Source organism: Carcharodon carcharias, chromosome 7, assembly GCF_017639515.1.
Source record: "Carcharodon carcharias isolate sCarCar2 chromosome 7, sCarCar2.pri, whole genome shotgun sequence".
Taxonomy (NCBI): Eukaryota; Metazoa; Chordata; class Chondrichthyes; order Lamniformes; family Lamnidae; genus Carcharodon; species Carcharodon carcharias.
Window position 1 is genome coordinate 108539336 of NC_054473.1, and position 19573 is coordinate 108558908.

Consider the following 19573-nt stretch of genomic DNA (forward strand, 5'->3'; position numbering starts at 1 on the left):
AGACTGGAGAGAGAGAGAGAGAGAAAGACTGGAGAGAGAGAGAGAGAAAGAAAGACTGGAGAGAGAGAGAGAGAAAGACTGGAGAGTGAGAGAGATAGAAAGAAAGACTGGAGAGAGAGAGAGAGAAAGACTGGAGAGTGAGAAAGATAGAGAGAGAATGACTGGACGGGAGAGAGTGAGAGAAAGGCTGGAATGGAGAGAGAGGGAAAGAAAGACTGGAGAAAGAGAGAGAAAAACTGGAGAGAGAGAGGAATGGAGAGAGAAAGAAAAAGATTAGAGAGGGAGAGAGAGGGAGAGTAAGATTGGAGAGGCAGAGAGAGGGAGAGAAAGACTGGGCTGGAAATAGAGAGAGAAAGACTGGACTGAAGAGAGAGCCAGAAAGATTGGACTGGAGAGAGAGAGAGAGAGAGAGAAAGATTGGACTGGAGAGATAGAGAGAAAGACGGGACTGGAGAGTTAGAGAGAAAGATTGGACTGGAGAGAGGGAGAGAGAGAAAGACTGTTCTGGAGAGACAGAGAGAAAGACTGGACAGGAGAGAGAGAAAGAGTGGACTGGAGAAAGAGAGAGAAAGACTGGACTGGAGAGAGAGAGACAAAGACTGGAGAGCGAGAGAGAGACTGGAGAGAGAGCGAGAGAGAGATAGAGAAAGAATGACTGGACTGGAGAGAGAGACAGAAGAAAGATTGGACTGAAGAGAGAGAGAGCGAGTGAGAAGAAAGATTGAACTGGAGAGAGAGAGAAAAGGAGAGCTAAAGATTGGACTGGAGAGGGAGAGAGAGAAAGATTGGACAGGAGAGTGAGAGAGATAAAGATTCGACTGGAGACAGAGAGAGAGAATGATTGGACTGGAGAGACAGAGAGAGAAAGATTGGACTGCGGAGAGAGCGGGACTGGACTGAAGAAAGAGAGAGAGAAAATCTGGATGGGAGAGAGAGAAAGACTGGATTGGAGAGAGAGAAAGACTGGACTGGGGAGAGAGAAAGTCTGGACTAGAGATAGAGACAGACTGGGCTGGAGAGAGGGAGAGAGAGAAAGACTGGACTGGAGAGAGAGAGAGAAAGACTGGACTGAAGAGAGAGAGGGACAGGACTGAAGAGAGAGAGAGAGAGAAAGACTGGACTGAAGAGAGAGACAGAGTGGACTGGAGAAAGAGAGAGAAAGACTGGACTGGAGAGATATAGAGAAAGAGTGGACTGAAGAGAGAGAGGGACAGGACTGAAGAGAGAGAGAGAGAGAAAGACTGGACTGAAGAGAGAGACAGAGAGGAAAAGACTGAACTGAAGAGGGAGAGAGAGAAAAACAGGACTGAAGTGAGAGAGAGAGAAAGACTGGACTGGAGAGAGAAAAAGACGGAACTGGAGAGAGAGAAAGACTGGACAGGAGAAAGAGAGAAAGACTGGAGAAAGAGAGAAACACTGGAGAGAGAGAAGGAAAGACTGGAGAGAGAAAGAGAAAGATTCGAGAGGGAGAGGCAGAGGGAGAGAAAGACTGGACTGGAGAGTGAGGGAGATAGGACTGGAGAGAGAGAGAAGGAGAAAGAGTGGACTGGAGAGAGGGAGAAAGACTGGACTAACGAGAGAGAAAGACTGGACTGGAGAGAGAGAGAGAGAAATACTGGACTGAGGAGAGAGGGAGAGAAAGACTGGACTGAAGAGAGAGAGAAGAAGACTGGACTAAAGAGAGGGAGAGAAAGATTGGATTGGAGAGAGAGAGAGAGATGAAGACTGGACTGGAGATGAAGATAGAAAGATTGGACTGGAGAGAGGGAGAGAAAGATTGGACAGGAGAGAGAGAAAGAGTGGACTGGAGAAAGAGAGAGAAAGACTGGAGAGAGAGAGATAGAGCGACAAAGAATGGAGAGAGAAAGACTGGAGAGAAAGAGAGAGAAAGAAATACTGGAGAGAGAGAGAGAAAGACTGGAGAGTGAAAGAGATAGAAACAAAGACTGCAGAGAGAGAGAGAGACAGAATGGAGAGTGAGAGAGATAGAGAGAAAATGATTGGACTGGAGAGAGAGTGAGAGAAAGTCTGGACTGGAGGGAGAGGGAGAGAAAGACTGGAGAGAGAGAGGACTGGAGAGAGAGAGAAAAAGATTGGAGAGGGAGAGAGAGGGAGAGTAAGATTGGAGAGGGAGTGAGAGGGAGATAAAGACTGGGCTGGAGAGAGAAAGAGAAAGACTGGACTGAAGAGAGAGATAGAAAGATTGGACTGGAGAAAGAGAGAGAGAAATACTGGACTGAGGAGAGAGGGAGAGAAAGACTGGAGAGAGAGAGAGAGAAAGACTGGACTGGCGAGATAGAGAGAAAGATTGGACTGGAGAGAGGGAGAGAGAGAAAGACTGGACTGGAGAGAGAGAGAGAGAAAGACTGGACAGGAGAGACAGAAAGAGTGGACTGGAGAAAGAGAGAGAAAGACTGGACTGGAGAAAGAGAGAGAAAGATTGGACTGAAGAGAGAGAGAAAAGGGGTGCGAAAGATTGGACTGGAGAGGGAGAGAGAGAAAGATTGGACAGGAGAGTGAGAGAGATAAAGATTCAACTGGAGAGAGAGAGAGAGAATGATTGGACTGGAGAGACAGAGAGAGAAAGATTGGACTGCGGAGAGAGAGGGACTGGACTGAAGAAAGAGAGAGAGAAAATCTGGATGGGAGACAGAGAAAGACTGGACTGGAGAGAAAGACTGGAATGGAGAGAGAGAGAGAGAAATACTGGACTGAGGAGAGAGGGTGAGAAAGACTGGACTGAAGAGAAAGAGAGGAAGACTGGACTGGAAATAGAGAAAGACTGGACTAGAGAGAGAGAAAGACTGGGCTGGAGAAAGAGAGAAAGCCTGGAGAGAGAGAGAGAAAAATGGATAGAGAGATGACTGGAGAGAGAGAAAAGATTGGAGAGGGAGACAGAGGGAGAGTAAGATTGGAGAGGAAGAGAGAGGGAGAGAAAGACGTGGCTGGAGAGAGAGAGAGAAAGACTGGACTGAAGAGAGAGAGAGAAAGATTGGAATGGAGAGAGAGAGAGAAAGACTGGACTGCAGAGATAGAGAGAAAGAGTGGACTGGAGAGGTAGAGAGAAAGATTGGACTGGAGAGAGGGAGAGAGAGAATGGACTGGAGAGACAGAGAGAAAGTCTGGACAGGAGAGAGACAAAGAGTGGACTGGAGAGGAGAGAGAGAAAGACTGGACTGGAGAGAGACAGAGTAAGACTGGAGAGAGAGAGAGAGAGACTGGAGAGAGAGCGAGAGAGATAGAGAAAGAATGACTGGACTGGAGAGAGAGACAGAAGAAAGATTGGACTGGAGAGAGAGAGAAAAGGAGAGAGAAAGATTGGACTGGAGAGATAGAGAGAGAAAGATTGGACAGGAGAGTGAGAGAGGCAAAGATTGGACTGGAGAGAGAGAAAGATTGGACTGGAGAGACAGAGAGAGAAAGATTGGGCTGGAAAAGAGAGAGATAGAGAGAGCGAAAGACTGGAGAGAGAGAGAAGGACTGGAGAGAGAGAGAGAAAAAGATTGGAGAGGGAGAGAGAGAGAAAGACAGGACTGGAGAGAGATAGAAGGAGAAAGCGTGGACTGGAGAGATAGAGAAAGACAGGACAGAAGAGAGAGAGAAAGACTGGAGAGAGAGAGAGAGAGAGAGAAAGACTGGACAGAAGAGACAGAGAGAGAGAAAGACAGGACTGAAGAGAGAGAGAGAGAAAGACTGGACTGGAGAGAGAGAGAGAAGGAAAGACTGGACTGGAGAGAGAGAGAGAGAGAGAGAGAGAAAGACTGAACTGAAGAGAGAGAGAGAGAAAGAGAAAGACTGGACTGAAGAGAGAGAGGGAGAAAGACTGGACTGGAGACATAGAAAGACTGGACTGGAGAAAAAGAGAAAGACTGGAGAGAGAGAGAGAAAGACTGGAGAGAAAGAGAGAGAGAGAAAGACTGGAGAGAGAGAAAGAGAGAGAGATAGAGAAAGAATGACTGGACTGGAGAGAGAGACAGAAGAAAGATTGGACTGGAGAGAGAGAGAAAAGGAGAGAGAAAGATTGGACTGGAGAGATAGAGAGAGAAAGATTGGACAGGAGAGTGAGAGAGGCAAAGATTGGACTGGAGAGAGAGAAAGATTGGACTGGAGAGACAGAGAGAGAAAGATTGGGCTGGAAAAGAGAGAGATAGAGAGAGCGAAAGACTGGAGAGAGAGAGAAGGACTGGAGAGAGAGAGAGAAAAAGATTGGAGAGGGAGAGAGAGAGAAAGACAGGACTGGAGAGAGATAGAAGGAGAAAGAGTGGACTGGAGAGATAGAGAAAGACAGGACAGAAGAGAGAGAGAAAGAAGGGACTGAAGGGAGAGAGAGAAAGATTGGACTGAAGAGAGAGAAAGACTGGACAGGAGAAGAGAGAAAGACTGGACTGGAAAAAGAGAGAAAGACTGGAGAGAGAGAGAAAGAAAGACTGGAGAGAGAAAGAGAGAAAGACTGGAAAGAGAGACAGAGACAGAGCGAGAATGACTGGACTGGTGAGAGAGTGAGAGAAAGACTGGACTAGAGAGAGAGAGAGAAAGACTGGAGAGAGATAGAGAGAGAAAGACTAGAGAGAGAGAGAGAAGGTCTGGAGAGAGAGACAAAAAGATTGGAGTGGGAGAGAGAGAGAGAGAAAGACTGGACCGAAGAAAGAGAGAGAGAAAGACTGGAGAGTGAGAGAGATAAAGAGAGAATGACTGGACTGGAGAGAGAGTTAGAGAAAGACTGGACTGGAGAGAGAGAGAGAGAGAGAAAGACTGGACAGAAGAGAGTGAGAGAGAGAAAGACTGGACTGGAGAGAGAGAGAGAAAGACTGGATTGGAGAGATAGAGAGAAAGACTGGATTGGAGAGATAGAGAGAAAGATTGGACAGGAAAGAGAGAGAAAGACTGGACTGAAGAGAGAGAGAGATAGAGAGAGAATGACTGGACTGGAGAGACAGACAGAAGAAAGATTGGACAGGAGAATGAGCGAGAGCGAGAGAGAAGAAAGATTGGACAGGAGAGAGAGAGAAAAGGTGAGAGAAAGATTGGACTGGAGAGATAGAGAGAGAAAGATTGGACTCTGGAGAGAGAGGGACTGGACTGAAGAGAGAGAGAAAAAGACTGGACTGAAGAGAGAGACAGAGAAGAAAGATTGAACTGAAGAGAGAGAGAGAAAGACTGGACTGAAGAGAGAGAGAGAGAGAAAGAGAGAGACTGGACTGGAGAGAGAGAGAGAGAGAAAGACTGGACAGGAGAGAGAGAAAGAGTGGACTGGAGAAAGAGAGAGAAAGACTGCACTGGAAAAAGAGAGAGAAAGAGTGGACTGGAGAGAGAGAGAGAGACTGGACTGGGCAGAGAGAGAGAGAAAGACTGCACTGGAGAGATAGAGAGAAAGATTCGACTGGAGAGAGGGAGAGAGAGAAAGACTGGACTGGAGAAAAGAGAGAGAAAGACTGGACTGGAGAGGTAGAGAGAAAGATTGGACTGGAGAGAGGGAGAGAGAGAAAGACTGGACTGGAGAGAGAGAGATAGAGAGAAAGACTGGACAGGAGAGAGAGAAAGACTGGAGAGAGAGAGAGAGATAGAGAAAGAATGACTGGACTGGAGAGAGAGACAGAAGAAAGATTGGACTGGAGAGAGAGCGAGAGCGAGAGAGAAGAAAGATTGGACAGGAGAGAGAGAGAAAAGGAGAGAGAAAGATTGGCCTGGAGAGATAGAGAAAGATTGGACAGGAGAGTGAGAGAGAGAAAGATTGGACTGGAGAGAGAGAGAGAAAGATTGGACTGGAGAGACAAAGTAAGAAAGATTGGACTGCGGAGAGAGAGGGACTGGACTGAAGAGAGAGAGAGAGAGAAAGACTGGACTGGAGAGAGAGAGAGAGAGAAAGACTGGACTGAAGAGAGAGACAGGGAGAGAAAGATTGAACTGAAGAGAGAGAGAGAGAAAGACTGGACTGAAGAGAGAGAGAGAGAGAAAGACTGGACTGGAGAGAGAGAGAGAGAGAGACAGACTGGACAGAAGAGAGTGAGAGAGAGAAAGACTGGACTGGAGAGAGAGAAAGACTGGCCTGGAGAATGAGAGAAAGACAGGAGAGAGAGAGGGAGAGAGAGAGAGAAAGACTGTAGAGAGAGAGATAGACTGGATTGGAGAGAGAGAGAGAGAGAAAGACTGCACTGGAAATAGAGAGAGAAAGACTGGACTGAAGACAGAGAGAGAGAGAGAAAGACTGGACAGGAGAGAGAGAGAGAGAGAGAGAGAGAGACTGGACTGGAGAGAGAGATAGAGAGGGAAAGACTGGAGAGGAGAGAGAGAAAGAGTGGACTGGAGAAAGAGAGAGAAAGACTGGACTGGAAAAGAGAGAGAGAGAGAGAAAGACCGGACTGGAGAAAGAGAGAGAGAGAGAGAAGGACTGGAGAGAGAGAGAGAAAAACATTGGAGAAGGAGAGAGAGTGAGAAGGACTGGACAGGAGAGAGAGCGAGAGAGATTGGACTGGAGAGAGACAGACAAGGAGAAAGACTGGACTGGAGAGAGAGAGAAAGACTGGACTGAAGAGAGAGAGAAAGACTGCACTGAAGAGAGAGAGAGAAAGACTGGACTGGAGAGAGCGAATGACTAGACTAGAGAGAGAGAATGACTGGACTGGAGAAAGAGAAAGACTGGACTGGAGAGAGAGAGAGAAAGAATGGACTGAGGAGAGAGAGAGAGAAAGACTGGACTGAAGAGAGAGAGAGAAGGACTGGACTGGAGAGAGAGAAAGACTGGACTGGAGAAAGAGAGAAAGACTGGAGAGAGAGAGAGAGAAAAAGATTGGAGAGGGAGAGAAAGAGAGAAAGACTGGACTGGAGAGAGAGAGAAGGAGAAAGAGTGGACTGGAGAGAGAGAGAAAGACTGGACTGGAGAGAGAGAAAGACTGGACTGGAGACAGAGAGTGAAAGATTGGACTGGAGAGAGAGAGACGGAGAGAGAGAGAAAGATTGGACTGGAGAGAGAGAGAGAGAGAGAGAAAGACTGGACAGGAGAGAGAGAAAGATTGGACTGGAGAGACAGAGAGAGAAAGATTGGACTGCGGAGAGAGAGGGACTGGAAAGAAGAGAGAGAGAGAGAAAAACTGGACTGGAGAGAGAGAGAGAGAGAGAGAGAGAGAAAGACTGGAATGAAGAGAGAGACAGGGAGAGAAAGATTGAACTGAAGAGAGAGAGAGAGAAAGATTGGACTGGAGAGACAAAGTGAGAAAGATTGGACTGCGGAGAGAGAGGGACTGGACTGAAGAGAGAGAGAGAGAGAAAGACTGGACTGGAGAGAGAGAGAGAGAGAGAAAGACTGGACTGAAGAGAGAGACAGGGAGAGAAAGATTGAACTGAAGAGAGAGAGAGAGAAAGACTGGACTGAAGAGAGAGAGAGAGAGAGAAAGACTGGTCTGGAGAGAGAGAGAGAGAGAGACAGACTGGACAGAAGAGAGTGAGAGAGAGAAAGACTGGACTGGAGAGAGAGAAAGACTGGCCTGGAGAATGAGAGAAAGACAGGAGAGAGAGAGGGAGAGAGAGAGAGAAAGACTGTAGAGAGAGAGAGAGACTGGATTGGAGAGAGAGAGAGAGAGAAAGACTGCATTGGAAAGAGAGAGAGAAAGACTGGACTGAAGACAGAGAGAGAGAGAGAAAGACTGGACAGGAGAGAGAGAGAGAGAGAGACTGGACTGGAGAGAGAGAGAGAGAGGGAAAGACTGGAGAGGAGAGAGAGAAAGAGTGGACTGGGGAAAGAGAGAAAGACTGGAGAGAGAAAGAGAGAAAAAGATTGGAGAGGGAGAGAAAGAGAGAAAGACTGGACTGGAGAGAGAGAGAAGGAGAAAGAGTGGACTGGAGAGAGAGAGAAAGACTGGACTGGAGAGAGAGAAAGACTGGACTGGAGACAGAGAGTGAAAGATTGGACTGGAGAGAGAGAGAGAGAGAGAGAGAGAGAGATTGGACTGGAGAGAGAGAGAGAGAGAGAGAGAAAGACTGGACAGGAGAGAGAGAAAGATTGGACTGGAGAGACAGAGAGAAAGATTGGACTGCGGAGAGAGGGGGACTGGACTGAAGAGAGAGAGAGAGAGAAAGACTGGACTGGAGAAAGAGAGAAGGAGAAAGCGTGGACTGGAGAGAGAGAGAGAAAGACTGGACTGGGGAAAGAGAGAAAGACTGGAGAGAGAGAGAGAGAAAAAGATTGGAGAGGGAGAGAAAGAGAGAAAGACTGGACTGGAGAGAGAGAGAAGGAGAAAGAGTGGACTGGAGAGAGAGAGAAAGACTGGACTGGAGAGAGAGAAAGACTGGACTGGAGACAGAGAGTGAAAGATTGGACTGGAGAGAGAGAGAGAGAGAGAGAAAGATTGGACTGGAGAGAGAGAGAGAGAGAGAGAAAGACTGGACAGGAGAGAGAGAAAGATTGGACTGGAGAGACAGAGAGAGAAAGATTGGACTGCGGAGAGAGAGGGACTAGACTGAAGAGAGAGAGAGAGAGAAAGACTGGACTGGAGAAAGAGAGAAGGAGAAAGCGTGGACTGGAGAGAGAGAGAGAAAGACTGGACTGGGGAAAGAGAGAAAGACTGGAGAGAGAGAGAGAGAAAAAGATTGGAGAGGGAGAGAAAGAGAGAAAGACTGGACTGGAGAGAGAGAGAAGGAGAAAGAGTGGACTGGAGAGAGAGAGAAAGACTGGACGGGAGAGAGAGAAAGACTGGACTGGAGACAGAGAGTGAAAGATTGGACTGGAGATAGAGAGAGAGAGAGAGAGAGAAAGATTGGACTGGAGAGAGAGAGAGAGAGAAAGACTGGACAGGAGAGAGAGAAAGATTGGACTGGAGAGACAGAGAGAGAAAGATTGGACTGCGGAGAGAGAGGGACTGGACTGAAGAGAGAGAGAGAGAAAGACTGGACTGAAGAGAGAGACAGGGAGAGAAAGATTGAACTGAAGAGAGAGAGAGAGAAAGACTGGACTGAAGAGAGAGAGAGAGAGAGAAAGACTGGACTGGAGAGAGAGAGAGAGAGAGAGAGACAGACTGGACAGAAGAGAGTGAGAGAGAGAAAGACTGGACTGGAGAGAGAGAGAGAAAGACTGGATTGGAGAGATAGAGAGAAAGACTGGACTGGAGAGATAGAGAGAAAAATTGGACAGGAAAGAGAGAGAAAGACTGGACTGAAGAGAGAGAGAGATAGAGAGAGAATGACTGGACTGGAGAGACAGACAGAAGAAAGATTGGACAGGAGAATGAGCGAGAGCGAGAGAGAAGAAAGATTGGACAGGAGAGAGAGAGAAAAGGTGAGAGAAAGATTGGACTGGAGAGATAGAGAGAGAAAGATTGGACTCTGGAGAGAGAGGGACTGGACTGAAGAGAGAGAGAAAAAGACTGGACTGAAGAGAGAGACAGAGAAGAAAGATTGAACTGAAGAGAGAGAGAGAAAGACTGGACTGAAGAGAGAGAGAGAGAGAAAGACTGGACTGGAGAGAGAGAGAGAGAGAAAGACTGGACTGAAGAGAGTGAGAGAGAGAAAGACTGGACTGAAGAGAGAGAAAGACTGGCCTGGAGAATGAGAGAAAGACTGGAGGGAGAGAGGGAGAGAGAGAGAGAGAGAGAGAGAGAGAGAGAGAGAGACTCTAGAGAGAGAGAGAGAGAGACTGGACTAGAGAGAGAGAGAGAGAGAGAGAGAGAGAAAGAGAGAGACTGGACTGGAGAGAGAGAGAGAGAGAAAGACTGGACAGGAGAGAGAGAAAGAGTGGACTGGAGAAAGAGAGAGAAAGACTGCACTGGAAAAAGAGAGAGAAAGAGTGGACTGGAGAGAGAGAAAGACTGGCCTGGAGAATGAGAGAAAGACAGGAGAGAGAGAGGGAGAGAGAGAGAGAAAGACTGTAGAGAGAGAGATAGACTGGATTGGAGAGAGAGAGAGAGAGAAAGACTGCACTGGAAAGAGAGAGAGAAAGACTGGACTGAAGACAGAGAGAGAGAGAGAAAGACTGGACAGGAGAGAGAGAGAGAGAGAGACTGGACTGGAGAGAGAGATAGAGAGGGAAAGACTGGAGAGGAGAGAGAGAAAGAGTGGACTGGAGAAAGAGAGAGAAAGACTGGACTGGAAAAGAGAGAGAGAGAGAGAAAGACCGGACTGGAGAGAGAGAGAGAGATAGAGAAGGACTGGAGAGACAGAGAGAAAAACATTGGAGAAGGAGAGAGAGTGAGAAGGACTGGACAGGAGAGAGAGCGAGAGATATTGGACTGGAGAGAGAGAGACAAGGAGAAAGACTGGACTGAAGAGAGAGAGAAAGACTGGACTGAAGAGAGAGAGAAAGACTGCACTGAAGAGAGAGAGAGAAAGACTGGACTGGAGAGAGCAAATGACTGGACTGGAGAGAGAGAATGACTGGACTGGAGAAAGAGAAAGACTGGACTGGAGAGAGAGAGAGAAAGAATGGACTGAGGAGAGAGAGAGAAAGACTGGACTGAAGAGAGAGAGAGAAAGACTGGACTGGAGAGAGAGAAAGAGTGGACTGGAGAAAGAGAGAAAGACTGGAGAGAGAGAGAGAGAAAAAGATTGGAGAGGGAGAGAAAGAGAGAAAGACTGGACTGGAGAGAGAGAGAAGGAGAAAGAGTGGACTGGAGAGAGAGAGAAAGACTGGACTGGAGAGAGAGAAAGACTGGACTGGAGACAGAGAGTGAAAGATTGGACTGGAGAGAGAGAGAGAGAGAGAGAGAGAGAAAGATTGGACTGGAGAGAGAGAGAGAGAGAGAGAAAGACTGGACAGGAGAGAGAGAAAGATTGGACTGGAGAGACAGAGAGAGAAAGATTGGACTGCGGAGAGAGAGGGACTGGAAAGAAGAGAGAGAGAGAGAGAGAAAGACTGGACTGGAGAGAGAGAGAGAGAGAGAGAGAAAGACTGGACTGAAGAGAGAGACAGGGAGAGAAAGATTGAACTGAAGAGAGAGAGAGAGAAAGACTGGACTGAAGAGAGAGAGAGAGAGAGAAAGACTGGTCTGGAGAGAGAGAGAGAGAGAGACAGACTGGACAGAAGAGAGTGAGAGAGAGAAAGACTGGACTGGAGAGAGAGAAAGACTGGCCTGGAGAATGAGAGAAAGACAGGAGAGAGAGAGGGAGAGAGAGAGAGAAAGACTGTAGAGAGAGAGAGAGACTGGATTGGAGAGAGAGAGAGAGAGAAAGACTGCACTGGAAAGAGAGAGAGAAAGACTGGACTGAAGACAGAGAGAGAGAGAGAAAGACTGGACAGGAGAGAGAGAGAGAGAGAGACTGGACTGGAGAGAGAGAGAGAGAGGGAAAGACTGGAGAGGAGAGAGAGAAAGAGTGGACTGGGGAAAGAGGGAAAGACTGGAGAGAGAAAGAGAGAAAAAGATTGGAGAGGGAGAGAAAGAGAGAAAGACTGGACTGGAGAGAGAGAGAGAAGGAGAAAGAGTGGACTGGAGAGAGAGAGAAAGACTGGACTGGAGAGAGAGAAAGACTGGACTGGAGACAGAGAGTGAAAGATTGGACTGGAGAGAGAGAGAGAGAGAGAGAAAGATTGGACTGGAGAGAGAGAGAGAGAGAGAGAGAAAGACTGGACAGGAGAGAGAGAAAGATTGGACTGGAGAGACAGAGAGAGAAAGATTGGACTGCGGAGAGAGGGGGACTGGACTGAAGAGAGAGAGAGAGAGAAAGACTGGACTGGGGAAAGAGAGAAAGACTGGAGAGAGAGAGAGAGAAAAAGATTGGAGAGGGAGAGAAAGAGAGAAAGACTGGACTGGAGAGAGAGAGAAGGAGAAAGAGTGGACTGGAGAGAGAGAGAAAGACTGGACTGGAGAGAGAGAAAGACTGGACTGGAGACAGAGAGTGAAAGATTGGACTGGAGAGAGAGAGACAGAGAGAGAAAGATTGGACTGGAGAGAGAGAGAGAGAGAGAGAAAGACTGGACAGGAGAGAGAGAAAGATTGGACTGGAGAGACAGTGAGAGAAAGATTGGACTGCGGAGAGAGAGGGACTGGACTGAAGAGAGAGAGAGAGAGAAAGACTGGACTGGAGAGAGAGACAGGGAGAGAAAGATTGAACTGAAGAGAGAGAGAGAGAAAGACTGGACTGAAGAGAGAGAGAGAGAGAGAAAGACTGGACTGGAGAGAGAGAGACAGACTGGACAGAAGAGAGTGAGAGAGAGAAAGACTGGACTGGAGAGAGAGAAAGACTGGCCTGGAGAATGAGAGAAAGACAGGAGAGAGAGAGGGAGAGAGAGAGAGAGACTGGATTAGAGAGAGAGAGAGAGAGAAAGACTGCACTGGAAAGAGAGAGAGAAAGACTGGACTGAAGACAGAGAGAGAGAGAGAAAGACTGGACAGGAGAGAGAGAGAGAGAGAGAGACTGGACTGGAGAGAGAGAGAGAGAGGGAAAGACTGGAGAGGAGAGAGAGAAAGAGTGGACTGGGGAAAGAGAGAAAGACAGGAGAGAGAGAGAGAGAAAAAGATTGGAGAGGGAGAGAAAGAGAGAAAGACTGGACTGGAGTGAGAGAGAAGGAGAAAGAGTGGACTGGAGAGAGAGAGAAAGACTGGACTGGAGAGAGAGAGAAGGAGAAAGAGTGGACTGGAGAGAGAGAGAAAGACTGGACTGGAGAGAGAGAAAGACTGGACTGGAGACAGAGAGTGAAAGATTGGACTGGAGAGAGAGAGAGAGAGAGAAAGATTGGACTGGAGAGAGAGAGAGAGAGAGAGAGAGAAGGACTGGACAGGAGAGAGAGAAAGATTTTACTGGAGAGACAGAGAGAGAAAGATTGGACAGCGGAGAGAGAGGGACTGGACTGAAGAGAGAGAGAGAGAAAGACTGGACTGGAGAAAGAGAGAAGGAGAAAGCGTGGACTGGAGAGAGAGAGAGAAAGACTGGACTGGGGAAAGAGAGAAAGACTGGACAGAGAGAGATAGAAAAAGATTGGAGAGGGAGAGAAAGAGAGAAAGACTGGACTGGAGAGAGAGAGAAGGAGAAAGAGTGGACTGGAGAGAGAGAGAAAGACTGGACTGAAGAGAGAGACAGGGAGAGAAAGATTGAACTGAAGAGAGAGAGAGAGAAAGACTGGACTGAAGAGAGAGAGAGAGAGAAAGACTGGACTGGAGAGAGAGAGAGAGAGAGACAGACTGGACAGAAGAGAGTTAGAGAGAGAAAGACTGGACTGGAGAGAGAGAAAGACTGGCCTGGAGAATGAGAGAAAGACAGGAGAGAGAGAGGGAGAGAGAGAGAGAAAGACTGTAGAGAGAGAGAGAGACTGGATTGGAGAGAGAGAGAGAGAAAGACTGCACTGGAAAGAGAGAGAGAAAGACTGGACTGAAAACAGAGAGAGAGAGAGAAAGACGGGACAGGAGAGAGAGAGAGAGAGAGAGAGAGAGAGAAAGACTGGACTGGAGAGAGAGAGAGAGAGAGAGAAAGACTGGACTGAAGAGAGAGACAGGGAGAGAAAGATTGAACTGAAGAGAGAGAGAGAGAAAGACTGGACTGAAGAGAGAGAGAGAGAAAGACTGGACTGGAGAGAGAGAAAGACTGGACTGGAGAAAGAGAGAAAGACTGGAGAGAGAGAGAGAGAAAAAGATTGGAGAGGGAGAGAAAGAGAGAAAGACTGGACTGGAGAGAGAGAGAAGGAGAAAGAGTGGACTGGAGAGAGAGAGAAAGACTGGACTGGAGAGAGAGAAAGACTCGACTGGAGACAGAGAGTGAAAGATTGGACTGGAGAGAGAGAGAGAGAGAGAAAGATTGGACTGGAGAGAGAGAGAGAGAGAGAGAAAGACTGGACTGCGGAGAGAGAGAAAGATTGGACTGGAGAGACAGAGAGAGAAAGATTGGACTGCGGAGAGAGAGGGACTGGAAAGAAGAGAGAGAGAGAGAGAAAGACTGGACTGGAGAGAGAGAGAGAGAGAGAGAGAGAAAGACTGGACTGAAGAGAGAGACAGGGAGAGAAAGATTGAACTGAAGAGAGAGAGAGAGAAAGATTGGACTGGAGAGACAAAGTGAGAAAGATTGGACTGCGGAGAGAGAGGGACTGGACTGAAGAGAGAGAGAGAGAGAAAGACTGGACTGGAGAGAGAGAGAGAGAGAGACAGACTGGACAGAAGAGAGTGAGAGAGAGAAAGACTGGACTGGAGAGAGAGAAAGACTGGCCTGGAGAATGAGAGAAAGACAGGAGAGAGAGAGGGAGAGAGAGAGAGAAACACTGTAGAGAGAGAGAGAGACTGGATTGGAGAGAGAGAGAGAGAGAAAGACTGCACTGGAAAGAGAGAGAGAAAGACTGGACTGAAGACAGAGAGAGAGAGAGAAAGACTGGACAGGAGAGAGAGAGAGAGAGAGAGACTGGACTGGAGAGAGAGAGAGAGAGAGGGAAAGACTGGAGAGGAGAGAAAAGAAAGAGTGGACTGGGGAAAGAGAGAAAGACTGGAGAGAGAAAGAGAGAAAAAGATTGGAGAGGGAGAGAAAGAGAGAAAGACTGGACTGGAGAGAGAGAGAAGGAGAAAGAGTGGACTGGAGAGAGAGAGAAAGACTGGACTGGAGAGAGAGAAAGACTGGACTGGAGACAGAGAGTGAAAGATTGGACTGGAGAGAGAGAGAGAGAGAGAGAGAGAGAGAAAGATTGGACTGGAGAGAGAGAGAGAGAGAGAGAGAAAGACTGGACAGGAGAGAGAGAAAGATTGGACTGGAGAGACAGAGAGAGAAAGATTGGACTGCGGAGAGAGGGGGACTGGACTGAAGAGAGAGAGAGAGAGAGAAAGACTGGACTGGAGAAAGAGAGAAGGAGAAAGCGTGGACTGGAGAGAGAGAGAGAAAGACTGGACTGGGGAAAGAGAGAAAGACTGGAGAGAGAGAGAGAGAAAAAGATTGGAGAGGGAGAGAAAGAGAGAAAGACTGGACTGGAGAGAGAGAGAAGGAGAAAGAGTGGACTGGAGAGAGAGAGAAAGACTGGACTGGAGAGAGAGAAAGACTGGACTGGAGACAGAGAGTGAAAGATTGGACTGGAGAGAGAGAGAGAGAGAGAGAAAGATTGGACTGGAGAGAGAGAGAGACAGAGAGAAAGACTGGACAGGAGAGAGAGAAAGATTAGACTGGAGAGACAGAGAGAGAAAGATTGGACTGCGGAGAGAGAGGGACTGGACTGAAGAGAGAGAGAGAGAGACAGACTGGACTGGAGAAAAAGAGAAGGAGAAAGCGTGGACTGGAGAGAGAGAGAGAAAGACTGGACTGGGGAAAGAGAGAAAGACTGGAGAGAGAGAGAGAGAAAAAGATTGGAGAGGGAGTGAAAGAGAGAAAGACTGGACTGGAGAGAGAGAGAAGGAGAAAGAGTGGACTGGAGAGAGAGAGAAAGACTGGACGGGAAAGAGAGAAAGACTGGACTGGAGACAGAGAGTGAAAGATTGGACTGGAGAGAGAGAGAGAGAGAGAGAGAGAAAGATTGGACTGGAGAGAGAGAGAGAGAGAAAGACTGGACAGGAGAGAGAGAAAGATTGGACTGGAGAGACAGAAAGAGAAAGATTGGACTGCGGAGAGAGAGGGACTGGACTGAAGAGAGAGAGAGAGAAAGACTGGAATGAAGAGAGAGACAGGGAGAGAAAGATTGAACTGAAGAGAGAGAGAGAGAAAGACTGGACTGAAGAGAGAGAGAGAGAGAGAAAGACTGGACTGGAGAGAGAGAGAGAGAGAGACAGACTGGACAGAAGAGAGTGAGAGAGAGAAAGACTGGACTGGAGAGAGAGAAAGACTGGCCTGGAGAATGAGAGAAAGACAGGAGAGAGAGAGGGAGAGAGAGAGAGAAAGACTGTAGAGAGAGAGATAGACTGGATTGGAGAGAGAGAGGGAGAGAAAGACTGCACTGGAAAGAGAGAGAGAAAGACTGGACTGAAGACAGAGAGACAGAGAGAAAGACTGGACAGGAGAGAGAGAGAGAGAGAGAGAGAGAGAGACTGGACTGGAGAGAGAGATAGAGAGGGAAAGACTGGAGAGGAGAGAGAGAAAGAGTGGACTGGAGAAAGAGAGAGAAAGACTGGACTGGAAAAGAGAGAGAGAGAGAGAAAGACTGGACTGAAGAGAGAGAGAGAGAAAGACTGGACAGGAGAGAGAGAGAGAGAGAGAGAGAGAAATACTGGACTGAAGAGAGAGACAGAGAGAGAAAGACTGAACTGAAGAGAGAGAGAGAGAAAGAAAGGAATGAAGAGAGAGAGAGAGAAAGACTGGACTGAAGAGAGAGACAGAGAGAGAAAAACTGAGCTGAAGAGAGAGAGAGAGAAAGACTGGACTGAAGAGAGAGAGAGAGAGAGAAAGACTAGACTGAAGAGAGTGAGAGAGAGAAAGACTGGACTGGAGAGAGAGAAAGACTGGCCTGGAGAATGAGAGAAAGACTGTAGAGAGAGAGGGAGAGAGAGAGAGAGAGAGAGAGAGAGAAAGACTGTAGAGAGAATAAGAGAGAGAGACTGGACTGGAGAGAGAGAGAGAGAAAGACTGGACAGGAGGGAGAGAAAGAGTGGACTGGAGAAAGAGAGAGAAAGACTGGAATGGAGAAAGAGAGAGAAAGACTGGAGAGAGAGGGGGAGATAGAGAAAAAATGACTGGACTGGAGAGAGAGACAGAAGAAAGATTGGACTGGAGAGAGAGCGAGAGCAAGAGAGAACAAAGATTGGAAAGGACAGAGAGAGAGAGATTGGATTGGAGAGACAAACAGAGAAAGATTGGACTGTGGAGAGTGAGGCACTGGACTGAAGAGAGAGAGAGAGAAGACTGGACTAGAGAGAGAGAGAGAGAGAGAGAGAAAGACTGCAGAGAGAGAAAGAAAGACTGGAGAGAGAGAGAGAAAAAGATTGGAGAAGGAGAGAGAGAGAGAAGGACAGGACTGGAGAGAGAGCGATAGAGATTGGACTGGAGAGAGAGACAAGGAGAAAGACCGGACTGGAGACAAAGAGAAAGACTGGACTGAACAGAGAGAGAAAGACTGGACTAAAGAGAGAGAGAGAAAGACTGGACTGGAGAGAGAGAAAGACTGGACTGGAGAGAGAGAAAGACTGGACTGGAGAAAGAGAAAGACTGGACTGGAGAGAGAGAGAGAATGAATGGACTGAGGAGAGAGAGAGAGAAAGACTGGATTGAAGAGAGAGAGAGAAAGACTGGACTGGAGAAAGAGAGAAAGACTGGAGAGAGAGAGAGAAAGAAAGACTGGAGAGAGAGAGATCGAGAGAGAAAGACTGGTGTGTGAGAGTGATAGAGATAGAATGACTGCACGGGAGAGAGAGTGAGAGAAAGACTGGACTGGAGAGAGAGAGTGAGAGAAAGAGAAGGGCTGAACTGAAGAGAGAGAGAGAGAAAGACTGGACTGGAGAGACAGAGAGAGAAAGACTGGTCTGAAGAGAGAGAGAGAGAAAGACTGGACTGGAGACACAGAGAGAGAAAGACTGGACTGAAGAGAGAGAGAGAGAAAGACTGGACTGGAGAAAGAGAGAAAGACTGGAGAGAGAGAGAAAGAAAGACTGGAGAGAGAGAGATCGAGAGAGAAAGACTGGTGTGTGAGAGTGATAGAGATAGAATGACTGCACGGGAGAGAGAGTGAGAGAAAGACTGGACTGGAGAGAGAGAGAGAGAAAGACTGGACTGGAGACACAGAGAGAGAAAGACTGGACTGAAGAGAGAGAGAGAGAAAGACTGGACTGGACAGAGAGAAAGACTGGACTGGAGCAAGAAAGAAAGACTGGAGAGAGAGAGAGAGAAAGACTGGAGAGGGAGAGAGAGATAGAGAGATAATGACTGGACTGGAGAGAGAGTGAGAGAAAGACTGGACAAGAGAGAGAGAGAGAGAGAAAGACTGGAGAGAGAGAGAGAGAGAGAAAGAATAGAGAGAGAGAGAAGGACTGGAGAGAGAGAGAGGTAAAGTTTGGAGTGGGAGAGAGAGAAAGACTGGACCGGAGAGAGAGAGAGAGAAAGACTGGAGAGTGAGAGAGAAAGAGAGAGAATGACTGGTCTGGAGAGAGAGTTAGAGAAAGACTGGACTGGAGAGAGAAAGAGAAAGACTGGATTGAAGAGAGAGAGAGAGAAAGACTGGACTGGAGAGATAGAGAGAAAGACTGGACTGGAGAGATAGAGACAAAGACTGGACTGGAGAGATAGAGAGAAAATTTAGACTGGAGCGAGAGAGAAAGACTGGACCTGAGAGAGAGAGAGATAGAGAGAGAATGACTGGTATGGAGAGCGAGTGAGAGAAAGACTGCACTGGAGAGAGAGAGAGAAAGACTGGACTGGAGAGATAGAGAAAAAGAATGGACTGGAGAGAGAGACAGAACGACTGGATTGGAAAGAGACAGAGAGAGAAAGACTGGACAGGAGAGAGATAAAGAGTGGACTGGAGAAAGTGAGAGAAAGACTGGACTGGAGAAAGAGAGAGAAAGACTGGAGAGAGAGAGAGGGAGAGAGATAGAGAAAGGATGATTGGACTAGAGAGAGAGACAGAAGAAAGATTGGACAGGAGAGAGAGAGAAAAGTTGAGAGAAAGATTGGACTGTAGACATAGAGAGAGAAAGATTGTACTCCGGAGAGAGAGGGACTGGACTGAAGAGAGAGACAGAGAGAGAAAGACTGAACTAAAGAGAGAGAGAGAGAGAAAGACTGGACTGAAGAGAGAGAGAGAGAAAGACTGGACTGGAGAGAGAGAGAGAAAGACTGCACTGGAGAGATAGAGAGAAAGACTGGACTGGAGAGATAGAGAGAAAAATTGGACTGGAGGGAGAGAGAAAGACTGGACTGGAGAGATCGACAGAAGATAGATTGGACTGGAGAGAGAGCGAGAGGGAGAGAGAAGAAAGATTGGACAGGAGAGAGAGAGAAAAGGTGAGAGAAAGAATGGACTGGAGAGATAGAGAGAGAAAGACTGAACTAAAGAGAGAGAGAGAGAAAGACTGGACTGAAGAGAGAGAAAGAGAAAGACTTGACTGGAGAGAGAGAGAGAGAGAGAAAGACTGGACTGGAGAGAGAAAAAGACTGGCCTGGAGAATGTGAGAAAGACTGGAGAGAGAGAGGGAGAGAGAGGGAGAGAGAGACAGACTGGACTGGAGAGAAAGAGAGAGAAAGACTGGACAGGAGGGAGAGAAAGAGTGGACTGGAGAAAGAGAGAGAAAGACTGGAATGGAGAAAGAGAGAGAAAGACTGGAGAGAGAGGGAGAGATAGAGAAAAAATGACTGGACAGGAGAGAGAGACAGAAGAAAGATTGGACTGGAGAGAGAGCGAGAGCGAGAGAGAAGAAAGATTGGAAAGGACAGAGAGAGAGAGATTGGACTGGAGAGACAAACAGAGAAAGATTGGACTGTGGAGAGAGAGGCACTGGACTGAAGAGAGAGAGAGTGAAGACTGGACTGGAGAGAGAGAGAGAGAGAGAGAAAGACTGCAGAGAGAGAAAGAAGGACTGGAGAGAGAGAGAGAAAAAGATTGGAGAAGGAGAGAGAGAGAGAAGGACAGGACTGGAGAGAGAGCGATAGAGATTGGACTGGAGAGAGAGACAAGGAGAAAGACCGGACTGGAGACAAAGAGAAAGACTGGACTGAACAGAGAGAGAAAGACTGGACTGAAGAGAGAGAGAGAAAGACTGGACTG